Source organism: Sciurus carolinensis, chromosome 2 (assembly GCF_902686445.1).
Source record: "Sciurus carolinensis chromosome 2, mSciCar1.2, whole genome shotgun sequence".
In the NCBI taxonomy this organism is placed as follows: domain Eukaryota; kingdom Metazoa; phylum Chordata; class Mammalia; order Rodentia; family Sciuridae; genus Sciurus; species Sciurus carolinensis.
In genome coordinates, this window is record NC_062214.1 from 132,841,034 (window position 1) to 132,868,425 (window position 27,392).

At 37.3% G+C, this 27,392-nt stretch overlaps 1 pseudogene; it reads left to right on the plus strand.

The window, feature by feature from the left end:
• The first annotated feature begins 18,538 nt into the window (after positions 1–18,538).
• Positions 18,539–19,105, plus strand: LOC124977947 (cofilin-2-like; annotated as a pseudogene).
• Positions 19,106–27,392: the final 8,287 nt, after the last annotated feature.

Here is a 27,392-nt window from a genome sequence, read left to right on the forward strand (position 1 = left end):
AAACCAGCCTCAGCAACAGCAGCTAGGCACTAAGCAACTCAGTGAGACCCTGTCTCTAAATAAAATACAAAAATAGGGCTGGGGATGTGGCTCAGTGGTCAAGTGCCCCTGAGTTCAATTCCCAGAACCCCTGCCCCCTCAAAAAAAGAAATGTAAGTGGTAGGGAAGAAAAAAATGTAAAACATATAGTATGGCTATAGGAAAAAATTTAGGGTTCAAAAATTAACATGGATAACCCAAACGAAATGGGGGGATTATAACAGTGTCAACATCCTGGTTGTGATCTTGTCAGTACAATCCGACTCACATTTTAGTTGTACGATCCTAGCTGCTGTGTTGACCTCAGGCAGTAGAACCCAGGAGGTGAATCACAGAATCAGGACAAGGATGGCATTCTGCGGAATCATTCAAATGCCAAAATAAAATGTCTCTCTGTCCATGCCGTGGACTTACAGCAGATGCTGAAGTGAAATGCATTGATCAGTGAGTTTTCTCTGACTCATGAGAAATATTTTGATAGAGTGTTTCCCAGTCCAGAAAACTTTAAGATAAACATCAAAACATATAAACACTACACATAAAATGCTCCAATGTAGCATTCCGTAGTCTTTTTTTTTTTTAACTGTCAATACTAAAATTCTGTAGAAGAGAAGCTTCAAGAAACTGATGATGGGTACAATATTCCTTCGAAAAAATAATGTGTTTCTTCTATTCCCAGATTTTTTTCCTTTTCTTTTCTTTTGAGACAGGATCTCACTAAGTTTCTGAGGCTGGCCTTGAACTCGTGATCCTTCTGCCTCAGCCTCCTGTGTAGCTAGGATTACAGGAGTGCATCCAGAAACTTTTTTTTTTTTTTTTTTTTTTTGGTGCTGGGGATCAAACCCAGGGCCTTGTGCTTACAAGGCAAGCACTCTACTGACTAAGCTATCTCCCCAGCCCCTGGAAACATTTTCAAAATAAAAATTATTTTGCTTTTTATGGTGTAAAAGTACCTCCTGAATTTGACATTTGGAGAATCCTCCATGGCCTTAAATATTAAATGATACGGTAAAAAAACAGTCTTTTTCTTTGAAACTAATAACTTAAATATTTAAAAGAAAGTGGTAATTGATAATTTAGCAAGAAGTTTAGTAAGTTCTTCAAGATTAGGGACATCTTTATATTATTGAAAATAAGGAATGTAAAGGAACACTTACACAAGCCTCTAGCAACTAGAAATTTCTATTAACTGGTATCCTTGTAAAAGTAAAAGTACAGTGATAACTCACATCATAATGCTCATCTGAAAAACTACGAGATCCTGAATCACCTTCTGCATCACCTGGGAAAAACTGCCCTGAGGTGTTTTGAATGTGTTATTAATTTCGAAGACCATGGATTTTTAAGATCAATACATTAACAGTAGAACTGAGTTGAGATCCTTGGTTTCCTGACTTCTGGAGCAAACACTCAAACAGGTACCATTTCTTTTCTTTTCCTTTTTACTTTTTTATTGGTGCCTCATAATTATACATAATAGTGTGATTCATTGGTATTATATTATTTCTAATGAAATATATACCAGAGACTGTAATAGTATTTCAGCATATCCTATTTTTGCTCTACCAGTGTACTACCATTAATTTTTGAAAGCTAACTAATTTCCATTTTAAGATGGAGACCAACGATTCATTGTATGCCCAAAGCTCAAAGGATGTGGTCTCTCTCAACAGACCCACACCTGTACAAGAAGTCACCGGAAATAACAATATTGTTGTATTATGCAAAACTTCTTTAACAAGACTGACTTTCCAAAGCAGTAGTAAGATAGAGTAACAGAACTGAAATTAGTGTAATGGATTCAGTATAGAAAGATCCAATCATGGGTGATAAAATTGAAGAAGACAGAGACAATCAAAAACTACATTTAAAGAGGAGAAGTAGAGCTCACTGTCGATAATATCATGGCACCCACAAAAGAGAAAAGTAGTATTCAAAGTACTCAAAAAGTTCTCCAAGAGTTATGAAGTAAGAGGAGATTATTCAAAGATGAAGAAGTTTGAGAAAAATATCTGCAGCTTGTTTATAACTATTTCCCCACCAGTCCCCAAATAGCAAAATAAATAAAAAATCCTCAGCAGCTGAAAAAAATCTGCACAAAAATCAGTGATAACTCCACAATAACATACTGAAGCATTTTATTTTTTAAATTGATGTTTTAAGATAGACTTAAAAATCAAATATTACTTTATTTTAAATTTGTCATTTATTTCACTTAAAATTTCATTTTAGTACTATTTAAATTATGATTAGAATCTTATCTTTATTAATATTTGCTAATGATTTAAATTTATAAGTTTAATGTTTACATTTTGTAAACTTGCATTTTACATGAAGGTTCTATATTATGCTTTTATACTTTTATTTGAAAAGCATTAAATATTTAATTTTGGTGATTTTTATTCCAATTTTAAAATTATAAAGTACCTTTATTCATTCTTATATATTGATATTACACAAAGTACACTAACACTAAATATTACATTGGTCTTTTTAAAACACCATCACTTTAATACATTGGATACATGATTTAATATATGGTGCTTGCAAAGCAAGTTATGAAAAATAGAATCAGATTTAAAAAAACAAATCAAGGAATGAAAGCAAGTTATGAAAAATAGAATCAGATTTAAAAAAACAAATCAAGGATTGAAAGCAAGTTATGAAAAATAGAATCAGATTTAAAAAAACAAATCAAGGAATGAAAGCTATACATGTATGAGGATTTACCTCCCAACTGTGATTGAGGAACTGGCACTAGACCAGTCTTTCAGGCACAAATAAATGTAAAAGTGAACACAAACTATTTGGACTACCTATTTTGGAAATTGGACAAGAACCAGGAATAGGACCCCTGAAAGACTGACACCTGCACCACAAGATGGTCATCCTTGGAAGGATCTGTGCCTGCAAGAACTGCAATTGCACAGCCTTTCTGCTGGGAGACACACTCCAGGGTGCAGACCGGGAGTGGACAGGAAAACACAGCAGTGTTGCAAAATCCAGGAAAGAGATGTGAGAGCCGAAAACAGCCGAGGCTCCTGAAACCTGCAGGGCAGAGTCTCAGAGAAGAGGGAGAAGGCAGAGAAGGGCTTTCAGGTACTTTATTTATATTTATTGTTTGTTCTGTTTAGTTATACATGACAACAGAATGTGTTTTGATTCCTTGAACATAAATGCAGTACAACTTTTCATTTCTCTGGTTGTACACAATGTAGAGTCACACCATTCGTGTAATCAGAGAGTAATTATGTCTATCTCATTTCACCAGCTTTCCTATCCCCACCTCCTCCCCTTCTCTCACTTCCCTCTATACAATCCAAAGTTCCTCCATTCTTCCCTTTCCCACCCCCTGCAACAAACACCCCCATTCTGTATCGTCATCCACTTAACAGAGAAAACATTTGGCCTTTGGTTTTCTGGGATTGGCTTATCTTGCTTAGCATGATATTCTCCAACTTCATCCATTTACCTGCAAATGCCATAATTTTACTCTTCTTTATGACTGAGTAATATTCCATTGAAGTTTCTTTATCCATTCATCTGTTGAAGGGCATCTAGGTTGGGTTCACAATCTAGATATTGTGAATTGAGCTGCTATGAACATTGATGTGGCTGTATCTCTGTAGTATGCAGATTTTAAGTCCTTTGGGTATAAACCAAGGAGTGGGATAGCTGGGTCAAATGGTGATTCCATCCAAGTTTTCTGAGGAATCTCCATACTGCTTACTAGAGTGGCTGCACCAATTTGCAATCTCACCAGCAATGTATTATATTTTCCCCCACATCCTAGCCAACACCTATTGTTGCTTGTATTCTTGATAATATCCATTCTAATTGGAGTGAGATGAAATCTTAGGGTAGTTTTGATTTGCATTTCTCTAATTACTAGAGATGTTGAACAGTTTTTCATATATTTGTGGATCAGTTGTTTATCTTCTGTGAAGTGTCTGCTTAGTTCATTCACCCATTTATTGATTGAGTTATTTGTATTTTGGGCGTTAAGTTTATTGAGTTCTCTATAAATTCTGGAGATTAGTGTTCTATCTGAAGTGCATGCAGTAAAGATTTTCTCCCACTCTGTATGCTCTCTCTTCATATTATTGATTGTTTCTTTTGCTCAGAAAAAACTTTTTAGTTTGAATCCATCTCATTTATTGATTCTTGCTTTTACTCCTTGTGCTTTGGGAGTCTAGTTAAGGAAGTCTGATCCTACGCCAACATGATGAAGATTTGGACCTACTTTTTCTTCTACTTGGTGCAGAGTCTCTGGTCTAATTCCAAGGTCCTTGATCCATTTTGAGTTGAGTTTTGTGCAGGGTGAGGAATAGAGGTTTAATTTCATTTTGCTGCATATGGATTTCCAGTTTTCCCAGCCCCATATGTTGAAGAAGCTATCTTTTATCCAGTGTATGTTTTGGCACCTTTGTCTAGTATGAGATAACTGCATTTATGTGGGTTTGTCTCTGGGTCTTCTATTCTGTTCCATTGGTCTACCTACCTATTTTGGTGACTATACCAGGCTGTTTTTGTTACTAGGGCTTTGTAGTGTAGTTAAGGTCTGGTATTGTGATGCCTCCTGCATCAACTCTTTCTGCCAGGATAGCTTTGGCTATTCTGGGTCTCTTATTTTTCCAAATGAATTTCATGATTGCTTTCTCTATTTCTATGAGATATGTCATTGGGATTTTAATTGGAATTGCATTGAATCTGTATAGTGCTTTTGGTAGTATGATCATTTTGACAATATTAATTCTGCCTATCCAAGAACATGGGAGATCTTTCCATCCTTTAGGCTTTCTTTAATTTCTTTCACCTCTTTTGTTAGATTGATTTCCAAGTATTTTTTTTTTTTTAGGATATTGTGAATGGGGTAGTTTTCCTAAATTCTCTTTTGGAGGATTCATCACTTATGAATAGAAATGCATTAGATTTATGCATATTGATTTTATATCCTGCTACTTTGCTGAATTTACTTATTAGTTTTAGAAGTTTTCTGGTGGAATTTTTTGGATCCTCTTAATATAGAATCATGTCATCAGTAAATGGTGATAGTATGATTGTATGAGTTCTTATTTTCCTATTCATATCCCTTTAATTTCTTTGATCTGTCTCATTACTCTGGCTAGAGTTTCAAGGACTATGTTGAATAGAAATGGTGAAAGAGGGTATCCTTGTCTTGTTCCAGTTTTTAAGAGGAATGCTTTCAATTTTTCTCCATTTAGAATAATGTTGGCCATGGGCTTAGCGTAGATAGCCTTTACAATGTTGAGGTTTGTTCCTACTATCCCTATTCTTTCTAGTGTTTTGTGTATGAAGGGGTGCTGTATTTTATCAAATGCTTTTTCTGCCTCTATTGAAATGATTGTAACTTCTTAATTTGAAGTCTATTGATATGATGAATTACATTTATTGATTTCGGGATGTTGAACCAACCTTGCATCCCAGAGATGAACCCCACTTGATCATGGTGCACTATCTTTTAAATATATTTTTGTATGCAATTTACCAGAATTTTGTTAAGAATTTTTGCATCTATATTCATCAGGGATGTTGGTCTAAATTTTCTTTCCTTGATGCATCTTTGACTGGTTTTGGTATCAGAGTGATAATAGCTTCATAGAATGAGTTTGGAAGGGTTCCCTCCTTTTCTATTTCATGGAATACTTTGAGGAGTATTGGTATTAGTTCTTCTTTGAAGGTCTTGTAGAACTTGGCTGAGAATCCATCTTGTCCTGGACTTTTCTTGGTTGGTAGGCTTTTGATGGCTTCTTCTATTTTTTTGCTTGAAATTGATCTGTTTAAATTGTGTATGTCCTCCTGATTTAGTTTGGGAGGATCATTTGTCTCTAGAAATTTGTTGATGTCTTTGAGATTTTCTATTATGTTGGAGTATAGATTTCCAAAGAAGCTTCTAATTGTGTTATGTATTTCAATAGGTCTGTCATGATATTTCCTTTTTCATCACAAATTTTAGTAATTTGAGTTCTCTCTCCCCTTCTCTTCATTAGTGTAGCTAAGGTTTATCAATTTTGTTTACTTTTTCAAAGAATCAACTTTTTGTTTTGTCATTTTTTAATTGTTTCTCTTGTCAATTTCATTGGTTTCAGCTCTGATTTTAATTATTTTTATTTCCTGTCTTCTACTACTTTTGGTGTTGATCTGTTCTTCTTTTTCTAGGACTTTGAAATGTAAGGTTAGGTCATCTATTTTTTGACTTTTTATTTTTTTAATGTATGAGCTCCATGCAATGAATTTTCCTCTTAGTACTGCTTTCAAAGTGTCCCAGAGATTTTGATATGTTGTATCAGTGTTCTCCTTTACCTCTAAGAATTTTTTAATCTCTTCCCTGATGTCTTCTGCTATCCATGCATCATTCAATAGCATTTTATTTAGTCTCTGGGTGAAGGAGTCATTTCTATTTCTTATTTTGTCATTGATTTCTAATTTCATTCCATTATGATTTGATAGAGTACAAAGTAGTATCTCTATTTTTTTGTATTTTCTAAGATTTGCTTTGTGGCATAATATGTGGCTTAACATGTTTTAGAGAAGGATCTATGTGCTGCTGAGAAAAAAGTGTATTCACCTGTTGATGGATAGAATATTCTATATATATCTATTAAGTCTAAATTATTGATTATATTATTACATTCTATTTTTTTTCTTTTTTTGTTTTGTTTTTGTTTTTGTTTTTGTTTTTGTTTTTTTGAAGATCTATCCAGTAGTGAGAGAGGTGTGTTAAAGTCACTTAGTATTACTGTGTTGTGGTCTATTTGATTCCTGAAATTGAGAAAGATTTGTCTGATGTACATAGATGCTCCATTGTTTCAGGCATAAATATTAATGATTGTTATGTCTTGTTGATTTATGGCTCCCTTAAGTATGAAATGTCCTTTGTCCCTTCTGACTAACTTTGTCTTGAAGTCCACTTTATCTGATATGAGGATGGAAACCCTGTTTTTTTTACTAAGTCCATGTGCACGGTATGTTTTTGCCCATCCTTTGACCTCCAGTCTGTGGGTCATTAGCATTCAGGGTTATTATTGAGATATGATTTGTATTCCCAGTCATTTTGGCTTACTTTTGGTTTTTAACTTGACTTGGTATCTCCTTTGATTGGCTTTTCCTTTAGTGTAGTTCCTCCCTTTGCTGGCTTATACTGTTGTTTTTCATTTCCTCCTCATGGAATATTTTGCTGAGAATGTTCTGAAGTGCAGGCTTTCTATTTGTAAACTCTTTTAACTTTTGTTTATCATGGAAAGATTTTATTTCACTGCCAAACCTGAGGTTTAGTTTTGCTGGATATAAGATTCATGGTTGGCATCCATTTTCTTTCAGAACTTGGTATAATTTGTTCTAGACCCTCCTAGCTTTTAGGGTCTGGGCTGAGAAATCTGCTGAGAGCCATATTGGTTTCCCCTTATATGTAATCTGATGCTTTTCTCTTGCAACCTTTAAAATTGTATCTTTATTTTGTGTTGGGCATTTTCATTATAATGTGCCTTGTGTGGAGCTGTTATAACTTTGTACATTTGATGTCCTTTAAGTCTCTTGTATTTGATTTTCCATTTTGTTCTTCAGGTTTGGAAAATTTTCTGATATTATTTCATTGAATAGATTGTTCATTCTTTTAGTTTGTATCTCTGTGCCTTCCTCAATCCCAATAACACTTAAATTTGGTCTTTTCATGTTATCTGATAATTCTCAGAAATTCTGCTCATGATTTCTTACCTTCTCTGTGTGGTCAACTTTAATATCAAGATTAAATATCTTGTCCTCATTGTCTGAGGTTCTGTCTTCCAAGTAATCTAGTCTGTTAATGACACTTTCTATTTTTTTTTTTTTTTTTGGTCAGAATCTCTATCTCTTTATTGAAATAATCTTTTGCTTCTGCATTTGCTCTTTTGCCTCTTTATTGAAGTGATCTTTTGTTGTTTGCATTTGCTCTCTTATATCATCCTTTACTTCATGGATCATTTTAATTATGGACATTCCAAATTCCTTTTCTGACATTTCTTCCACCATGCTGTCAATGAATTCTATTAATATAGCATCTTGGTTTGTTCGGGGGTACTTTCTTCCCTTGTTTTTTCATGTTGTTCGTGTATCTGATCCTCTAACATTGCAGATCCAAGGTATTATAGTTTCCACTCTATAGATTTATAGTGTCCCTGCAGGTTTCCAATACCTCACCTTTAAGGGAGAGATCAATATAAATAGCACCCAATGCAAGCAATATGCAGCCTTAAACCAAATAGCCCCATTAAGATGTTAACAGTATTGTCATAATAAACAAATATCATGTGTTCAAATATTATCTACAGCATAAACACTAGGTTTGCAATAAGGTATACAATTTTTAATGGTGGACAAAGAGGATGAGGGAGTGGTGTAGAGTGTAATGTTAATGAGGTAAGAAGGGAGAATATAGAGGTACTAGATCATAGGAAGAGTGAAAGGGATCAAAAGAAGTTGGTTGTTAGCAGGAGAAAAAGGAGAAAGAGACTCTGAGGAAACAGGTAAGTAAGAGGAAAATAGAATGAGAAAAAATAAAATAAAATAAAAATGAAAATTTAAAAAAAATTTTTAAAAAAGAATCTACAACGAAACTATAATATACTATTCAAACCTCCCAGATTTTGGTCACCTGATGCATGAAAGGTACTTGATTTCAAAGATGATGGGGATATGAGAGTGGTAAACAAAAAAGAAAAAAGAACAAAAATGGGGAAAAGAAAAAATTAAGAATCTTGAAGGAAAATTGAACAATTGTTTCTGTTGGAGGTCAGTATCTTGTCTCCCTCCCTTCTCTTCTGATAGGTGAGGTTGTCTGGAGTTTGCTGGTAACTCCACCCTCAGGATGAGGACAGTTACTAAGGTGGGAGAATTAGACTTGGAGGTGGGACTCCTGGAGACAGGGTCTAGCAATTGCCAGTCCCTCTGGAAGACTGCACCGAAGGACTCTCCTTTGGAGGTCACTCGTGTGACACAGAAGCCTGGTCTTAGTCCCTTCCCTCACTTGTGGACCCCACAATTCCTGGTCTATAATTTAGTCTCTAAATTGTATGTCTCCTGCACCTGCCCTTTCAACTTCCCAGTGAGGACTCTCTCTCCCTGAGGTCCTGAGGGCTGAGCACTGGGACCTGTCGTGTATCTCAGAAAGCTGTTCTGTATTGAGCAAATCAGGACCAGGCGTTGAAAGCTGTGGGTCAGTCACATAGCTGCAGGCACCGGGCTGGTTGGTGGCTAGAGGATGGTTGGGAGATTAGGGATTGAGGAGCTGGAGGGCCCTCTTGCCAAACCAATGGGACCAGGTGCTCAGTGGAGTTGTGGACCAGGTTGATGTTGGGTCTCGACAAGTGCTCCCGAGTTGTCTCTGGGATCCCTGTGGTTGCCGGGCTGGTTGGCTAGATAAACCAGGATCAAGATGCCCTCACACCCTTTTCTTACCTACTAACCCCTTGCAAGGCTCTCTCCTCCCTCTGCAGCAAGATGGTGGCTATTAGCACACCTAGCAGGGATACTTCAGAGGCAACCAAGCCTGCAGGGCCCTTGATGATGATCTTTCAGGTCCTGGCTGATAACCCTGGATGTAAACAGCCACATCCCAAGTTGGTGGCAGCAGCAGTAGCTAACCTGTAGGTACCTTGATAATGAACTTCTAGCCGCCTGCAGGTGTCCCAGGTTGGACACAGCCCCAACTAAAGTTGGCGGTGGTGGGAATAATCCAAGATGGTGGCAGAGGCATCCCAATGTGTTGGTAGATGGGGAGCTGCAGCATGGCTCTGGAGATCCACTTGGGGCTGGGCTGGTGCTGGAGATCTTTTGGGTACTTTAAAGTCAATTGATTAATTTCCTTATTTCTTCATTTCTGATCATTGACTATTAATTTCTGATAATTTTTAAGGTAAAATAATAAAAAGGTACTTTAGGGTATACAAATGTGGAAGTACTCAGTTGTAAGATACATTATATGTAAAGTGGTTCTATATTATTTAAAGGTAGACTGGAATAAGTTAAAGACACACACACACACATATATGTGTGTGTGTGTATATATATATATATCACATTTTCTCTATCCATTCATTTGTTGAAGGGCTGGTTGGTTCCATAGCTCTGCTATTGTGAATTGAGCTGCTATGAACATTGATGTGGCTGCCTCACTATAGTATCCTGATTTTAAGTCCTTTGGGTCTATGCTGAGGAGTGGGATTAACTGGGTGAAATGGTGGTTCCATCCAAGTTTTCTGAGGAATCCCCATTTGTTTCTTAACTGCTCAACCGACTCCCACTCAACCACACAACAAGGCCTCTCCATCTCCCATCCTAACTCCCTATCTCTCCCTCCTCTTCCCAGCCATACCCCTACCACCATCACACTGGTTGGTGATCATTCTATCCTTGTACGTGCAACTCTTGTGATAGAGTGAATGTCTGTGTCCCTCTCAAATTCTGAATTCTTAATGTGATAGTGTTAGGTGCAGCCTTTTGGAGTTGTTAGGTTTAAGTGAGGTTATGAGGAGCCCCATAATGAGAGGATTTGTGCCTTATAAGAAGAGGAAGAAACACCAGAGCTTTCTGTCTTTGTTAAGGATGTAGCCCAAATGAATACCTCACCCAAATAACAATTTCATTCATTTTTTTCACCGAAATTTTCTGATGGTCAGTAAGTATTTGTTAACAGAATTAACAAGCTGAGTGAGATGGTGCATGCCTATAATTCCAACAATGTGGGAGACTGAGGTTCAAGGCCAGTCTGGGCAATTTAGCCAGACCTTGTCTCAAAATAAAACTTAAAAAAAAATTTTTTTAAAGGACAGAGCTAAGGATGAGGCTCAGTAGTAGAGTACCCTTGTGTTCAATCCCCAGTACTTCAGTGAGGAAGGGGAATTAAAGCATTTCTTTATACTTACACTGTTCCAGCTACAAAATGGGTGCTTACTCTGTACCACATAGGGATTTTACACATATAAAAAACCAGTGTTTGAGATTAAAAGTTCAAATGACATCTGTATTAGTTTGAGTGAGCTAAATAAACTACTGAAACAAATAAATGCAAATGCTTTGTGGCTTCAATACAACAGAAGCTTATTTCTTGTTTATATAGTAGTTCAGAACAGGTGTTCAGGGCAGCTGACAGCTTTTCCCCACACATTGTTTTAGGATCTTAAGTTCCTCCCATTCTGTTTCAATGGTCTTCTTTTCACCTGCACTAAGCTCACAGAACAAGGTGTGAAGGAAGAATCTCTATTCTCCAAAAATTCCTTGTTCAGAAGTGACACACATCACTTCTACTACCTCGTAACTGAAATCCGTCACTATGGAAGAAGGAAAGAATGGATTTTGCAAACAGCCAGTGATCTCTGACACCCTCATCCAAATATAAGATCTCTTATTGTTTTAGTTTCACTGTTTTCTGAACATGGATCATGCAATAGCAATATTTTGGCCTGAAATTAGATGGCAATAAAAAAACCTCTTCTATCTTTCCTATTAGTAAGAGATAATGAATGAATGATACCCCTATTTTATTCCACAACAGTTGGGTTGGGGATGAGTGGGGCCATTGGGAGATGTCGCTCAAAGGACACAAATTTATGTGGTACTGAGAATTGAACCCAGCGCCTCACACGTGCTAGGCAAGTGCTCTACCTCTGAGCCACAACCAGGACACAAATTTAATTTCCAATTAGGAGGAATAAGCTCAAGACATCTATTGCGTACCTTTTTTTTTTTTTTTTTTGTACCAGGGATTGAACCTAGGGGCACTTAACTACTGAGCCACTGAGTCATATTCCCAGCCCTTATTTTATATTTTATTTAGACAGTCTTACCAAGTTGCTTAGGGCCTTGCTATGTTGCTGAGGCTGGCTTTGAACTTGCAATCCTCCTGCCTCAGCTTCCTAAATCACTGGGATTACAGTCCTGCACCACCATGCCCAGTTCCCAGAACTTTTTGATCATAGAACTTTCCTAATTTTTTTAAGAGCATCTGGAGACTAGTGTTCCACAGAACACAACTTAGAAAAAAATCTGAGTTGTGCCAATAGTAAGAGAAAGGACACATATAACACTACACAATTTCTTCTTTCTTTCTCTCTTTTATTCCTGTGTGTGTGTGTGTGGGGGTGTGGGTGTGTGTGTGTGTAGTGTGAGGGCTGGAACCCAGGGCCTCTCGCATGCTAGACAAGTGCTCTGCCACTGAGCTTCATCCCCAGCCCTACACTATACAATTTCTAAGAATGCTCAAAATTGTTTATATGTTGGCTTCAAAATATGGCCAATCACTCCTTCAGTGAGGCAGGGTGTTCTGCAGACATATTTTCCCCTCAACCCCTGGCCTGGGTCCACCACTAACACCCAGGACCCATCTCTCTGACATCAAAGTTATCACCCAAGTCACTAGAGAGCCAACTACGAAGTCTGTCATTGTAGAGAACCTACATCTTACAAGAGCCCCACAGGACAAAAGAGAGCAAACTGTAGGCAAACCGTAGGAGGATAGGCATGGAAGTTCATGGGATCGTTTCATTTCATGAGCTATATATAGTAAGTTGATGCAGGAAGTACTGATTTTCTTTTTTGGGGGGTTGGGCACAGGGTACCGGGGAGTGAACACAGCACTTAACCATTGAGCCACATTTTGTTTAGAGACAGAGTCTCACTGATTTGCTTAGGGTCTCGGTTTTGCTGAGGTTGGCTTTGAACTCAAGATTGTCCTGCCCCAGCCTCCCGAGCCGCTGGGATTACAGGCATGTGTCACTGGGCCCGGCGGAAGTACTAATTTTCAAATTGAGAATTTCGGAAATGCTGACTGGCAAAGACTCTGAGGGGGAGACATTTCTCGCCTTCAAGACTGTACTTGTGTGACTCCAGATACTCAGTAATCTATATTTTTTAAAATTTAAACCTCCAAACGGATTATGATGTCCTCTGGAGTCTTTGTGTTCCCTGTTTATATCCTTACCAGCACCTCTTAATTGAGTAGAAGTTGTTAGTTTGGTCTTCAAGTTCCTTGAGGGAAGAAAATGAGTCTTGTTCTTAAACTCTTGTCTCAGTATTAGTAATAAACATTTTTTAACAAATGGGAAAATACTGACTCAAAAGTGTTTCCTTGGTAATTTGCTTTACTATCAATCCTGTTGTGCAGTTCTTCTTCATTCCTTCTTAGACACCATCTTGTGTATAGAAAATTCTCTACAAGATCCCATAGGCTACCCACTCTGGGCACAAGTGCATTAAAAAACTAAAGTATTCCTGCTTTTTGTTCCCTGTGTTTCATTTTAATCTGTAGCAAAGAAAACTATCTTTGCAGATGTATTTCAATTTCACAAATAATTTGAGGCAGAAAAATTTCTCCTAGATACAGGAGTTTTGTGTGCATATCTCTATGCGCTAGGCACAGGTAGATGAGTGAAGCAGGGTATCTTGGTGTAAAGCCAAAAACCAAGGCTCAACATTCTGTGCTTCCTTGATGTCTGGTGAAATCAGAAGGGCCTTGAATGACCTAACTGCAGATTCCCCACTCCGACCCAAACAACCCTCCTTGTAAAGGAAAACTGTTATAGAGCCCGCTTGTCCCTGACCCATGAGTTTCCATTTCCTGCCAACCTGTGCAATTATTCAAACAAGTTAGTCACATCTTCCCAGGGGAACCAAGGGTCCCTTCACCCTTTTGATACTACAAAGCCTATCTTCCAGTGCCCCTGATGGCCTGCTGTGTTCCTGAGTGCTATCCTGTGCAACCTACTGGCTTGCAATGTCTTGTGCCCCTGTGAACATATGTGATTAATAAACTGCTGTCGCTCTGATGTGTCCATGGTCAGGTGGTGGGCCTTCAGCCATTCCCCAAAGCTTCAACCAAGAATCCTTCTCTCATCAGTGGGTTGAGTAGGAGGCAATTAGAACATCTAGGGACCTGGTATGGGAAAGACGACTGCCAGAGAACCAGCTGAACAATGCCTGGCCGTGGTGCCTTGGAGCTGGGACACAGCAGGAAGCCTGCAGGACTGCGTACGAAATGCCCCAATTTAACTAGGCAGCAGCTGCTCATCTCCAGTCTGATGCAGACAGGCCAGTCACAACAACCGTGCGGTACGAACAGATTTTCACGTGTTCAAGAGACACTGGAAATCCCAGTTTTATGTAGAAATTCCCACTTTTTAAATTTTGGAGAGTAATTCCCTTCCTTTCTCTTCCCTCCTCTTCTCTTCTCTTTTCTCTTCTTTTAGCTCAAAGAAAATCCATCAGGATGATTTTGTGAGGTGCCCATTTGTAATCTTTGCCCTAGAACTTAAATCTAGTCCCTAGCACACTACTCTGATGCCAACCCTTACATAAGAGTCTGCCACTCTGTCTTTTAATACCATATATTTACTTATCTTCCTGATGTATCTTGCTTTAATTTAGGTTTACCAGATCCTTGAAATTGGATCTCATCTCTACAGGCTGGCCCTATTTGTCTATAAGTCCCCTTTGTGTATTAGTGTATCTGTTTATTTCCCCCTAGGTACAGTGAACTGCATTGCATTTTATTCTGAGTGCATTTCACACTCCTTCATTTACTAAATTCATTTTGGGTTCTAATAATATCCTTCCTGGTTCTTCCTGATCACCCTCAGCTGTGCTCTTCCTTCCATTATATCATCCCAAGCATCAGTAAAAGTATCAAAGAACATAGCTTAAAAATAAGACCTTTAAAACACCGGTTGTTACATTCCTCCCAGGTTGGCATGACACAATAATAACTTTCTTAATTATTTCCAGAAAATATAGTAGTGCATTTTCCCCCAACATGTCATTTTTTAAAATAGTAGTTTCAGGAATAATCAATAAAATTATTATGGGGAAAAACATAGTACAACAGTATTCATGCCAAAATATTTTAATATATTTGATAAATTTAAAAGCACATTTAAAAGGAATACTTTTGAAGCATATTCATTCATTCAACCAAAAAAACTCTAATAAGCACTTACTCTGTCCAAGATGCTTGGGATGTATTAGTAGAAAAAAGAGAATAAAATTCCCATTCTCACTGAGCTTGCATTTCCTAATAGTAAGCAGAATATATAATCAACTATATCTGTTAATTATAGCTTGGTAAAAACTTGTGAGATTACAGACAAAATCAGAAGAGAATATTTAAAACTTAAAACAGGAGCTGAGTATGTTAAGGAGGTTACATTAGTTCTTTCCCTATTAAATATAAAATTCATGAGTTCTTAATGAAAAAAATAGAGAAAAAACTCATTGGTCACCTATGAAGTTTGCTAGTGTACAAATTCATTAGTCTAAAAATTGATAAATAAGTAGAATAACCAACTAATTTATTATGTAATTATCATTTAACCATCTATATAATTTTTCTCCCATTAGAGTGTCAAAAATTCAAAAACTTCATCATATACTCTATTTTAAAAAATTATTTTAATTGTAGATGGACACATTATCTTTATTTTATTTATTTATTTTTTAATGTGGTGTTGAGAGTCAAACCCTGTGACTCACACATGCTAGGCAAACGCTCCACCACTGAGCCACATACTCAGCCCTCATTTACTCTATTGATAAGACTGTGAGGAAACATGTCCTGGTGGGAATGCAAAATGGTACCCCACCTCTGAAGGGAAAGTCACGAATATCAAACAAGGTGATCTGTGCCTTTACAATAGCTCTGACAGCTCCACTTACTACCAGATTTTTACCTTAAAAGATATAACTCTAGAAAAAAACAAAAGGTACCCACAAAAGGGTATTCATTGTAGCATCATCTGCAGTTACAAAATACTAACATACCAGCTAAATGACCATGTATATTCGTTGTATAAACTATATAGTACATATGATATGCAACTATTTTTAAAAATGAAAGGGTATCAAATACTGACATGGAGAGATTTCAGAATAATTTCCAGTGGAAAAAAAAATCAAATTTTAAAAACATGTAGCCGAGCATGGTGGCTCACGTTTGTAATTCCAGCAGCTCAGGAGGCTGAGACAGGAGAATCAAAAGTTTGAGGCCAGCCGCAGCAATTAAGCAAGGTCCTATGCAACTAAGAAAGATCCTGTCTCAAAATAAAAAATAAAAAGGGCCAGGAATGTGGCTCAGTGGTTAAGTGTCCCTGAGTTCAATTCCCAGTACCAAAAGTAAATAAATACATAATAAAAATAAAAACATGTGTAAAGTATATTTCCTTTTGTATAATATGGTGAAAGAGAATACACACACACACACACACACATATATATATACTTAATTTCACAAAAAAAATACAAAAGTTTAAAAAAATGAAATTGTCTACAGCTAGTGGGCCAGAGAGGGGTAACTAGAAAATACTGTATTTCAAATAAATTATATAAAAAACAGTTATCCAAGAAACTCAAACACAGTACTTAACTCTATACCACAGTTTAATGAAAAGAAAGAACAGCAACAAATTTTTTTTCAGTTTTTTATTTGTCCTTTTTAGTTATACATGACAGTGAATGTATTTTGACATATACATACATGGAGTATAACTTCCCATTCTTTTGGTTGAACATGATGTGGAATTACATTGTTCATGTATTCATTTATGAACACAGGAAAGTTATGTCCAATTCATTCTACTGTCTTTTCTATTCCCATCCCCCCATTCCTTCCCTTCATTCCTCTTCGTCTAATCCAAAGTACTTCTATTATTCCCTCCTCCCACTTATTGTTTGTTAGCATCCACATTTCAGAGAGAACATTCAGCCTTTGGTTTCTTGGAATGATTTCACTCAGCATGATATTCTCCAGTTCCATCCATTTACTGGCAAATGCCATAATTTCATTCTTCTTTATAGCTGATTAATATTCCATTGTATATATATACCACATTTTCTTTATTCATTCATCTGTTGAAGGGCACCGAGTTTGGTTCTATGGCTTAGATATTGTGAATTGAGCTACTGTGAATATTGATGTGGTCACACCACTACAGTATGAACAAGTAATAAATCTTGAACTCTTGTAACTCATTATGGTTTGGCTGTAGAATATAAGGTAGGGTAATGTGTGGTGTCATTGGGAAGCAGGTCCTTACTGTAAAAGGAGAGAAACAAATGCCAGAAGAAATAGGCAAAGAAGACCCCAAGGGAGTTGGGAATTATAAGTATTGACATAATCTCATGGTTTCTATTTTTTTTATTATTTTTTTTAGTTTTCAATGGACCTTTATTTTATTTATTTATATGTGGTGCTGAGAATCAAACCCAGTGCCTCACACATATTAGGCAAGCATTTGTGGGGTTGAGCCACAACCCCAGCCCCTCTATTTTTTTTTTTTTAATTTTCCCTCTAGTTTTCTCTTGCAAAAGGGCCTAGAAACAACAAACAAACCTACCCCCAGGTCATGGTTTCTAAACACCTTTCCTCACTAAAAGAAGCAAGTATCCCTTTGAGAAAAGACTGATTTCAGATGTGGGGATAAAAGGTATGAGATGAGCCTTACATGGTATGTTTAAAAAATAAAAGAGGACAGCATTTCAAAAGAACACAAAAATCAGTTTGAATAGGCTACCACTAAATAAATCTATTTGATTATCAAAATAAGGATACAGATGTATGATAGCCCATTGACAAAAATAGAAATCCATGAGTCTATATTAATAATAAACAAATGTAAAACCTGATAAGTAAATAAGGGAGAGAGGCAGGGGCACTTAGCCACTTAGTCACATCCCCAGCCCTATTTATTTTTTATTTTAAGACATGGTCTTGCTAAGTTGCTTAGGGCCTCGCTAGGTTGCTGAGGTTGGCTTTGAACTTGGCAATCCTCCTGCCTCAGCCTCCCCAGCTGCTGGGATTACAGGCGTGAGCTACGGCACCCGACTGGAAATTCTTCATAATTTAATCTATGAACTTGGATATTTTAGGTGAAATTCTATGGGACAATGGAGCATGAATGGAAGCAGAGGAGACACACACAATCTGGGGGTCTGTTGGTGTGCCCATTGTCCCTTGAGCACAGAACTGCAGCACATAGGTGCTCAGTAAGCCTCAAACCAAGTACAAGGTAAACACGCTCTGCCCCTGAACAGGCCCAAAATGCCATACATATTTGAACCAGAATACCTCCACACAAGAAGAAGAAAGTGGCATTCTAAAAACAAGATCCCTCACGTAGAATTTTAAAAGTTGATCTCCAACTCTAATAGAGCCTGGAGAGTAGAACAGTAGGTACCAGCGGTTGGAGGAAGTAGATGAGCAAAGGCCTATCCGTGGTCACTAAGTTACAGTTGGACAGGAGTCAGAAGCTGGTGTGCTGTTGCACAATAGGGTGACTATACATGACAGTGTACTGTATATTTCAAAAAGCTAGAAGAAAAATTTCGAAAGTTTTCCCCAAAAAGAAACGATTAAATAGCACTTGCAGCTTCCTGCCTGCCTGCCCGCCTGCCTGCCCATCCTTCTCCTCCCAGATCCACAGAGCCAGAGCTGCTGCCGCAGATCACAGCCACTGGTACTATGGCATCTGGAGTTACAGTGAATGATGAAGTCGTCAACATTTTTAATGATACGAAAGTAAGGAAATCTACACAAGAAGAGATCAAAAAAAGAAAGCAGTTCTCTTCTGTTTAAGCAACGACGAAAGACCAATAATTGTAGAGGAAGCAAAGCAGATCTTGGTGGGTGACATTGGTGATACTGTAGAGGACCCCTACACATCTTTTGTGAAGTTGCTACCTCTGAATGATTGCCGATATGCTTTGTACGATGCCACATACAAAACAAAAGAGTCTAAGAAAGAAGACCTAGTATTTATATTCTGGGCTCCTGAAAGTGCACCTTTAAAAAGCAAGATGATTTATGCTAGCTCTAAAGATGCCATTAAAAAGAAATTTACAAACATTGACTATTTTGTGTAGAGAAATTACTCTTTTCTAAGTATAATAAGGTAATGGAATGTCTTTCTTTTCAGGTATTAAACACGAGTGGCAAGTAAATGGCTTGGATGATATTAAGGACCAGTTGACACCTGGAGAGAAATTAGGAGGCAATGTAATAGTTTCACTTGAAGGAAAACCGTTATAATGTGACCATCAAGTGCCATCTGGATCTTAAGGGAGTTTCATTTCTCCAGCTCAGTCCATTGGAATAGCATTAGGTGTTGTTTTTTTTTGTTTGTTTGTTTTTTTCCCCTTTCCACTGGGCCCTTCCAACATAGTGAATGAAGGAGATATCATTCATTTAAGCAGCCTGTCAGTGATTGCCATTAGACTCTAATATGGTTACTTTTATGTAGAATCCAAGGAATGCCTTCCTATCTTATTTTAGCCAAAACAACTGGTTATATGCCTCCCTTGCAGCAAGCCCTACAATGAATGTGATTGTCAATGTGAATAGTCTAGAATACTGCAAAGGGTAAGCAGATTGAATGCCTTGAAAGTATTATCCACTGGTCAGATGGTTCATTACCTATTATCTGCATATCTTCTAAAAAGAAATAGCTGTTATCAACACCTCTCCATTGAGTGTACACTACTGAATACATGTGGGTGTTTTATGTTTACCATGTGAGTCTTCCAATACTAGAGATATTTTGAATATCAGTCATGATGGCAATTTCTGTTTAAAAGAGCCTTAAACGGAACATTGTTTTTGAGACCAAACTCCCCACCCTCTCAAAAATGGCCACATTGCAATAAAAATTGTGGTATGTTAAAAAAAGAAAGGAAGAAATGATAAATATTTGAGAAGATAAATGTTTAAACCAATTTAAACATTACCCACTGTGCACATGTATCCAAACATTACACGACACCCCATTAAAAGTATAATTCTTGTTTTTATGTATCAATTAAAAAAATAAGAACAAGAACAACCAAGGAAATCTATCATATCTTTTCTTATGAGTGCAACTTCGTGTTAGTCAACCATTTACACTGAAAATGGTGACATAGAAGGAAAGGGAAAGATCTGTCCTTTTGCTCTTAGTCTTTCCTTACTCTTCAGTAAGCCAAAAGTAGAATGTGAGTATATGAAAAAAACAAAATAAAAACACATGAGTTAGTGGTACAATGGTACAGAGTTTCCAACATTCTCCTAAGAATGAAATGTATATGCATGGATGAGCTAAAGCATACTAATTATGTATTTCTAGATTATTCTGCATGAGTTTAAATGCTTCTATATTTGCATTTTAAACTGACAATGTACAATGTAAATATGAGCAGTAAAATTTATGATAATAATTTAAATTTTTAATTTTCTTATTTTTTACAGACTGCATTTTGATTCATTGTACACAAATGGGGTACATCATTTCGTTTCTATGGTTGTGCACAATGTAGATTCATACTATTCGTGTAGTCGTACATATAGGATAATGATGTCTGTCTCATTCCACCATTTTTATTCCCCCCCTCTCATTTCCCTCTATATAATCTAAAGTTCCTCCATTCTTCTCTCACCCTAAATTTTTAATTTTTATTTCAACTGAAGGAGCTCTTCATTCCAACTATTAAACAACAATGTGAATCTAATCATGAGGAAAGAGCAGACAAAGTGAAGTGAAGACTATTTTCCAAATTAACTGACCTATTTTTTCCAAAGTTGACGATATCATAAAAGGCAAAGAAAGGCTAAGGACACTTTTATAACATTCCTGTAAAGGGGACTCAAAAGTCATGACAACTAAATGCCACATGCAACCCTAGACTGGATCCAGTACCGAGAGGGAGGAGTGACATGTACTCTAGGAAGGACACTGAGGAGCAGAGTGTGCTCCTCAAAAGTGGGGTAGGATGGAAAAGGCCTGCCAATGCTGCGGTGCTAAACTTCCTGCGGCTGAACAAGAGAGTATCTGTGTTCTTAGGGAATACACGCTTACACATTTAGACAGATATACATATATAGAAAGAGAGGATGGAAATGCAAATGTGGCAAAAGGTCTTAAAAATGGTTAGGTCTGGATAAAGGTACAGATTATTTCTTTGAACTTTTTTTTAACCTTTATTTTATTTATTTTTAATGTGGTGCTGAGGATTGAACTCAGTGCCTCACACGTGCCAGACAAGCACTCTACCACTGAGCCACAACCCCGGCCCAATTTCTTTGAACTAGTCTTGAAGCTTTGAAATATTTCCAAATATTCTTTTCCCACTCCCTCCCCCAACTACTCCAGGCGTTTCCTATCACTACCCCGCTACACCCCTACACTGCGGCTTGAGTCCAGGGCCTTGGACGTCCTAGGCAAGCACTCTATCACTGAGCTGCATCCCCAACCTTCTTTTATTTTCTTTGAGACAGAGTTTCACTAAATTGCTGAGACTGGCCTTGAACTTGTGATCTTCCCGCCTTGGTCTCCTAAATTGCTGAGGACACAGGCATGTGGCACTGCACCCCGCTCCTGTCACATTTTAAATTACACGAAAAATCCTTACCCTGACCCTTGTGATCTGGACTTCACTCCATCTCTACCTTTATTACACACCAACTCCCCCAGCTCACTGTGTTCAGCTGCAGGGGCCTCCTTGCTACTCTTTCCACCGGTGTCTCTGTAGCATGCCCACCCTCTATAGGGCTTTGTCCCTGATCCTCACAAGATTGACCCCTTTCTCTCCTTCAAGCATCCACATACCTGTACTTCCTTGGAAAGCTCTTTCCTGAGCAAATATGAAGTACCTGTCCCCTAATCCAGATACTTTCAAGTTTTCCCCTCTATTTTATTTTTTTGATATTTATCACTACTAGTTGCTTCAAGTTCACTTGTTTATTGTCTGTTCTGCTAAAATCTAAACTCCATGAGATCTTTTTTGTCTCGTTCTTCACAGTATTTCCAGAACCCAGAACAGTGGAACATAGTGGGCATGCTAGAAAATACTGGCTGAATGAATAGATGTTGCAATAAATGTTCTTGTATGTACATCTTTATGCATTTGTGTATTTTCTAGTATAAATTCCTAGAAGTGAAATTCCTAAATTAAAGTATACATGAGAATTTTAAGTTGTCAAATACCCCTCCAAGAAGACTACAGTTTACCTTCCCTTAGCAATACATGAGTGTCCACTATAATTCACTTTAAAAAATTTTTAACATGGTTATAAGGGTATTTAATGAATAATAATCATCATGTTATACATTTGTTTCATGCAGTTGTCTGTACCTGTGTTAAATATTTCAATAAAGATAAGTTTGGAGATGGGGATATAGCTCAGTTGGTAGAGTGCTTGCCTAACACGCACAAGGTGGTTCAATCCCCAGCATCACCAAAAAAAAAAAAAAAGAAAGTTTTCAGCTATTTCAATATCACAGCAATAGAGAATATATTTGGAAAAATTCAGCAACTAAAGCAAAAGCTAGAGTATTTATTATACAACAGACAACCAATATCATTCTTACATAGGCAAATTATTCCTTCAGTTTTCTTGACCATGCTAAGGAAAAAAGCTGGGTGGTAGAGAACTAGAAAATAAGTGAAGTATTCTAGAATTTGTAACCTAAAGCTAGCAAGAGCTAAATGTACCCTTTCCAATAAAAGTTTTAAAGGAAACTCCTTATTTTAAAAAACTAATTGTTTTAACACATCTTTCTTTTGGGTCTTATGATTTTGTAATAATTCTGCATATATAAAAGAATTTAAGAGCACATCAGTAGGCAAATTTAAAAGATTTAGGGACTAAAGCTCTATAACTTAGTCAAAATGATTTCAATAACATTTCAACAATTCAACAATATTAAAACATAATTTTAAGAACTCCAAATATCAATGAGGCTAGAACTCAGAAGACAAATGGACCTCATGTAAAGGACAAAATGAGAATCTCAATACCTAGGGTCTAATGACTCCTCAACTAGCGACAGAACATCTGTCTTCTTCCCTGGCTTTGCTTCTTCTGCCCTTCTTTTTGTTTTGTTTGTTTTAGGTTCTGTATTTAATTAATTCCATGGCCACAACTACTATATTTGCAAGAAATTATAGTGGACACTTGAATTCAGTAAGCTCTCTTTGATTTTCTGCAGTTCTTATAAAATTATACTGGCACCCATATGAAGGCTCAGCAAAAAGAAAAAAAAGTTGGCTGGAGGCAGATGTATTCACAAAGCAAATTCAACTCAAACAATACCAAGGCAGGCAGTGGGTCTCGGTCGTAAAATCAGTCAGGACTGAGCCACAGAACTCCCCCAGATTCCATTTCAGAATCACAAGTCAGAAATTCAAAGATCATATATCAGTAAACTCTCTTTGTTTACTGGCATACCAGGATTCTAATAAATTAGTTAAAATTCTTTGAACAAGTTCTATAGTGAATGAATACACCTAAGCAACTCCCTACTACAGATGCTAACAATTCCTGAACATGCAAAACAACTCAAATCCACTAAACAAATATTTTCCTTCATATATTTATATGAATACATGCACATAAATGTGTCATGAGAATGGGTTTATGACATCACCTTCATTGGTTATAAGCTGTAATTTTATTTATTTTATTTTTTTAATATTACTTTTTTATTTTGGTACCGGGGATTGAACTCAGAGGCACTTGACCACTGAGTCACATCCTTAGCCCTATTTTGCATATTATTTATAGACAGGGTCTCACTGAGTTGCTTAGCACCTTGATTTTGCTGAGGCTGGCTTTGAACTCGTGATCCTCCTGCCTCTGCCTCCCGAGCTGCTGGGATTACAGGCATGTGCCACCATTCCCAGCTGTCATTTTATTTATTAATGGTTTACTCTGTACCATCTTCCACATTAAGAGTTGATTATACTTCCTATTTATTTCACAAAAACTCTGCTAGTTAAGAATTAATTAATTCCCCCATGCTAAAAGAAAATACAACTTGCTCAAGTTCCCATGGAAAATAAGTAGTGGGTCTAGACCCTTTGCCCATCACCCCAGGTTGGCTGTCCACTCCCACCCACTGAAGAATAAAGAAGCTGTCAGGTTGGCAGAGAACGGCAAGAAAGTCTGTACACTTTCCTTTCCAGGCATGCATAGCCTACAAAGGCCACATCCAGATTTCTAAAGGGAAGAGGTATTTCCACTGAGAGACTCACAAAAACCACCTGTGGTCCAGCCTTGAGCAGCTTGAAGGAGGGCTGTGCATCTCATAAGAAAAAAAGTATACTTATCAAAAAACTCTCAAGATATATATGCATCTTGAAAAATTCCTCCAAGAGATTCTGAAACCCTGGGGCTCTGACTCAAAGAATCAATGGGCAGGCATGGTGGCGCATGCCTGTAGTCCCAGTGACTTGGGAGGCTGAGGCAAGAGAATTGAAAGTTCAAGGCCAACCCTCAGCAACTTAGTGAGACCCCGTCTCTTAAAAAATAAATAAATAAATAAATAAATAAATAAATAAATAAATAAATAAATGACTTGGGTGTGTAGCTCAGTGGTAAAGGGGAAAAAATTAAAGAGTTGCTGAACAGGAACATTAGAAGATTTTGGAGAAATTCTATGACACTGCATTTATCTTTCAAACAGGCAATTGAGTACTGGCTAATTTGTTGCAAATTTCGCCACTTGATTTCGAATTGTATTTTATCTGGCTGAAATTCCCCAAAGTGCATTGCTTATGCTTAGCACTATTTCCTAGTTTCAGTGCCAATGCAGTTTTGTTCTGATGAATCCGAGAGCATGAGCAGGGATAGAAATCAAGACTTCCCTAAAGGTCTTTCCTACAATTGTCTCCCTTCTACAGTTATGGATTTGATTGACCAAGAGGATCTTGTGTGAGATATAGAAGGCAAAAGTGAAAGAACAGTCACTGCTCTGAAAGTTTGTCATTAGAAATGCAGCAAAGGTGCCCAGCCAGCTCCAGCTTGTCCTTGCTCTCCTATGTTCCAAAAGGGGTCTTCTCCCATCTCTTCTTTCCAACCACTGACCAACAGCAGCCCTACACCCATAACCAGGTGGTAGCCAGACAACTTCCCTTCCTAGGAGGCTCACCGTCCTTGGACAAGGCTTCTCCGTTCCTGTCTGGAGACCCTGTCTCTGATCACCTGGCCCCCTCCTGGACCTTCCCTTCCCAGCTCCTTCTCAATTGTGTAAGATCTAATTCCCACAAGAATCCCTTATCCTGCGACACTCATAATGAGTCTTTTCAGATTGACCTCTGACTAATACACCCTCATGCCTTTTTTAAATTTAGCTTAATCAATCTTTAAGGAAAAAAAAAAAAAGAGCCCAGAATGTCTACATCAAGTTTTCATTGAACCAACTAAACTTTTCTGTTTCTCTGCTGCATTTCTAATACCATTTCAGTCTCTGAGGGCATTTTTTAAAAGTTGCTTTCAAGGATAGAGAAATACATGAGTCATGATATTACGAAATGCATTACATGACAGAACTCTGAACAGATCCCAGAAGAGTGACAACTAAACAAGCTGGGTTTGTCAGAGGAGATTTTCAAATGAAGTAACCTTGAACTGAGTCTCGAAACAAGTCTCTCCAACCTGAGAAATGTGGGCCTCTTCTTTAAAAATTTTTGGTTTGTTCACGAGCTGTGTACTGACAATTCTTCCACCATGTTTCTCTATCCTAACTCAAAACATCCTGAACTGTAGCAACCTGTGCTATATTTAGTTTGCAAATAGTGATTCAGTTTTAACAACACAGTACCATTTGTCATATTAAATTAAAGTTGTTAATTTAGAATTAACTGGGTTTTAGTTTATATTTAACTTGTAAATACATCTTAGTTTTATAAGATGAATAAAAGAAAATTATACCTAATTTTGGGTATATACATATTTAAGTAACGTTATTATGTAATGAATTCAATTAATACCAGAATTTTTTTTTCCTTTAGGGGAAATATATTTGTTGCTCAATTTTAAGAAACATGAGCTTCATCCCTGACTAGCAGACTGGTAGCCCTCACCACCTACCATTCTTGCCACAAGAGACAAACCATCACCAAGTCATATTGATTTAACAAGCTAAGCATTTCTTCCTCTCTCCAGCTTCACTACCTCTACCTTTGTTGAACCCTTCAATGGTATGTCATCCAAGGACCTACAGGATCAGATCCACACTCTGTGTTTGTGACCTCACTTGGCACCAGTGGGTCATTACCCAGCAAGTGACTTCTGTTCTTTTCTCATAAAGGCATGACAGTTTCTCAAGAATGCCTGGCCCTAATACAACTGTTGTAAACAGGCATACATGGGCATTGAACTATGATTTCAAAATTTAGCTAGGGGATCAGCCAGATGACCTAGAATATACTTACATTTCTTTTTTTTTAATTGACATCAAAATTAAAACCATAAAATTACAAATTCTCATAGATGATTCATGAACAATCCCCTCTCCCCTGCCAAGTAAAGCCCAAGCAAATGCACAGCACAGGAGTCTCAGCCTAGGTTGTATGAAGAAGAGATTCTCAACTAAAAGCTTAAAAGTTTTAATAGCCAATAATACTGCCAGCCACTAAGGCAATTATTCAATATGACTGAATTCCAAAAAAACCCATTAACTTGAGAAATTATATAGGGTAAAGGAGAGTTATTAAAACAGGGTGATGAGATATTTTGTTAATTTCACAGCCTTGATGATAAAATATGGTCCCAACTATGAAATCTTTGCTCACTGAGTTCACCAGCAGTTAAAATTTTGAGATCCAGCCTGTGGATGTAATCAAATGTTGTCTGAGGAGCTGGGGTGGTAGCTCAGTGGTAGAGCACTTGCCTAGCATGTGTGAGGTACTGGGTTTGATCCTCAGCACCATACAAAAATAAATAAATAAAATAAATGAAGCTATTGTGTGCATCTACAAAAAAAAAAAAAAGAAGAAGAAGAAGAAGAAGAAAAAGAAAGAAAGAAAAATAAAGTTGTCTGAATGTGATGGAGCTTTAACTCTAACCATCTCTGACCTGGAAACTCAAGCTCCCTCCAGGACACTGATAAACCCCACCCCAAGGTGTAGAAGGTGCCACATGGTCAACATGATCTCAAATTCTTCCTGCAGAATGTGGCTTAATTCTGTTAGCTTGGGAACTGATAAGAGTTCCTCTAACTTGCTGTATTGTTCTTATGTAGAGTAGAGTAGGCATTTTTTCCAGGCACAGTTGCACACACCTGTAATCCCAGCTACTGAGGAGGCAGAGGCAGGAGCATCACAAGTTCAAGGTCAGCATGAGCAACTTAGTGAGATGCTGTCTCAAAAAAAAAAAAAAAAAATATATATATATATATATATATATATATATATATTTATAAAATATGTATATTTTAAAGGACTGGGTTAGGAATGTAACTCAGTGGTAGAGAGCTCCTGTGTTCAATCCTCAGTACTGAAGAAAAAAAAAAGCTGTTCTATTTGCCGAGCATATTGGTGTCTATCTTTTGGGATAAATACCA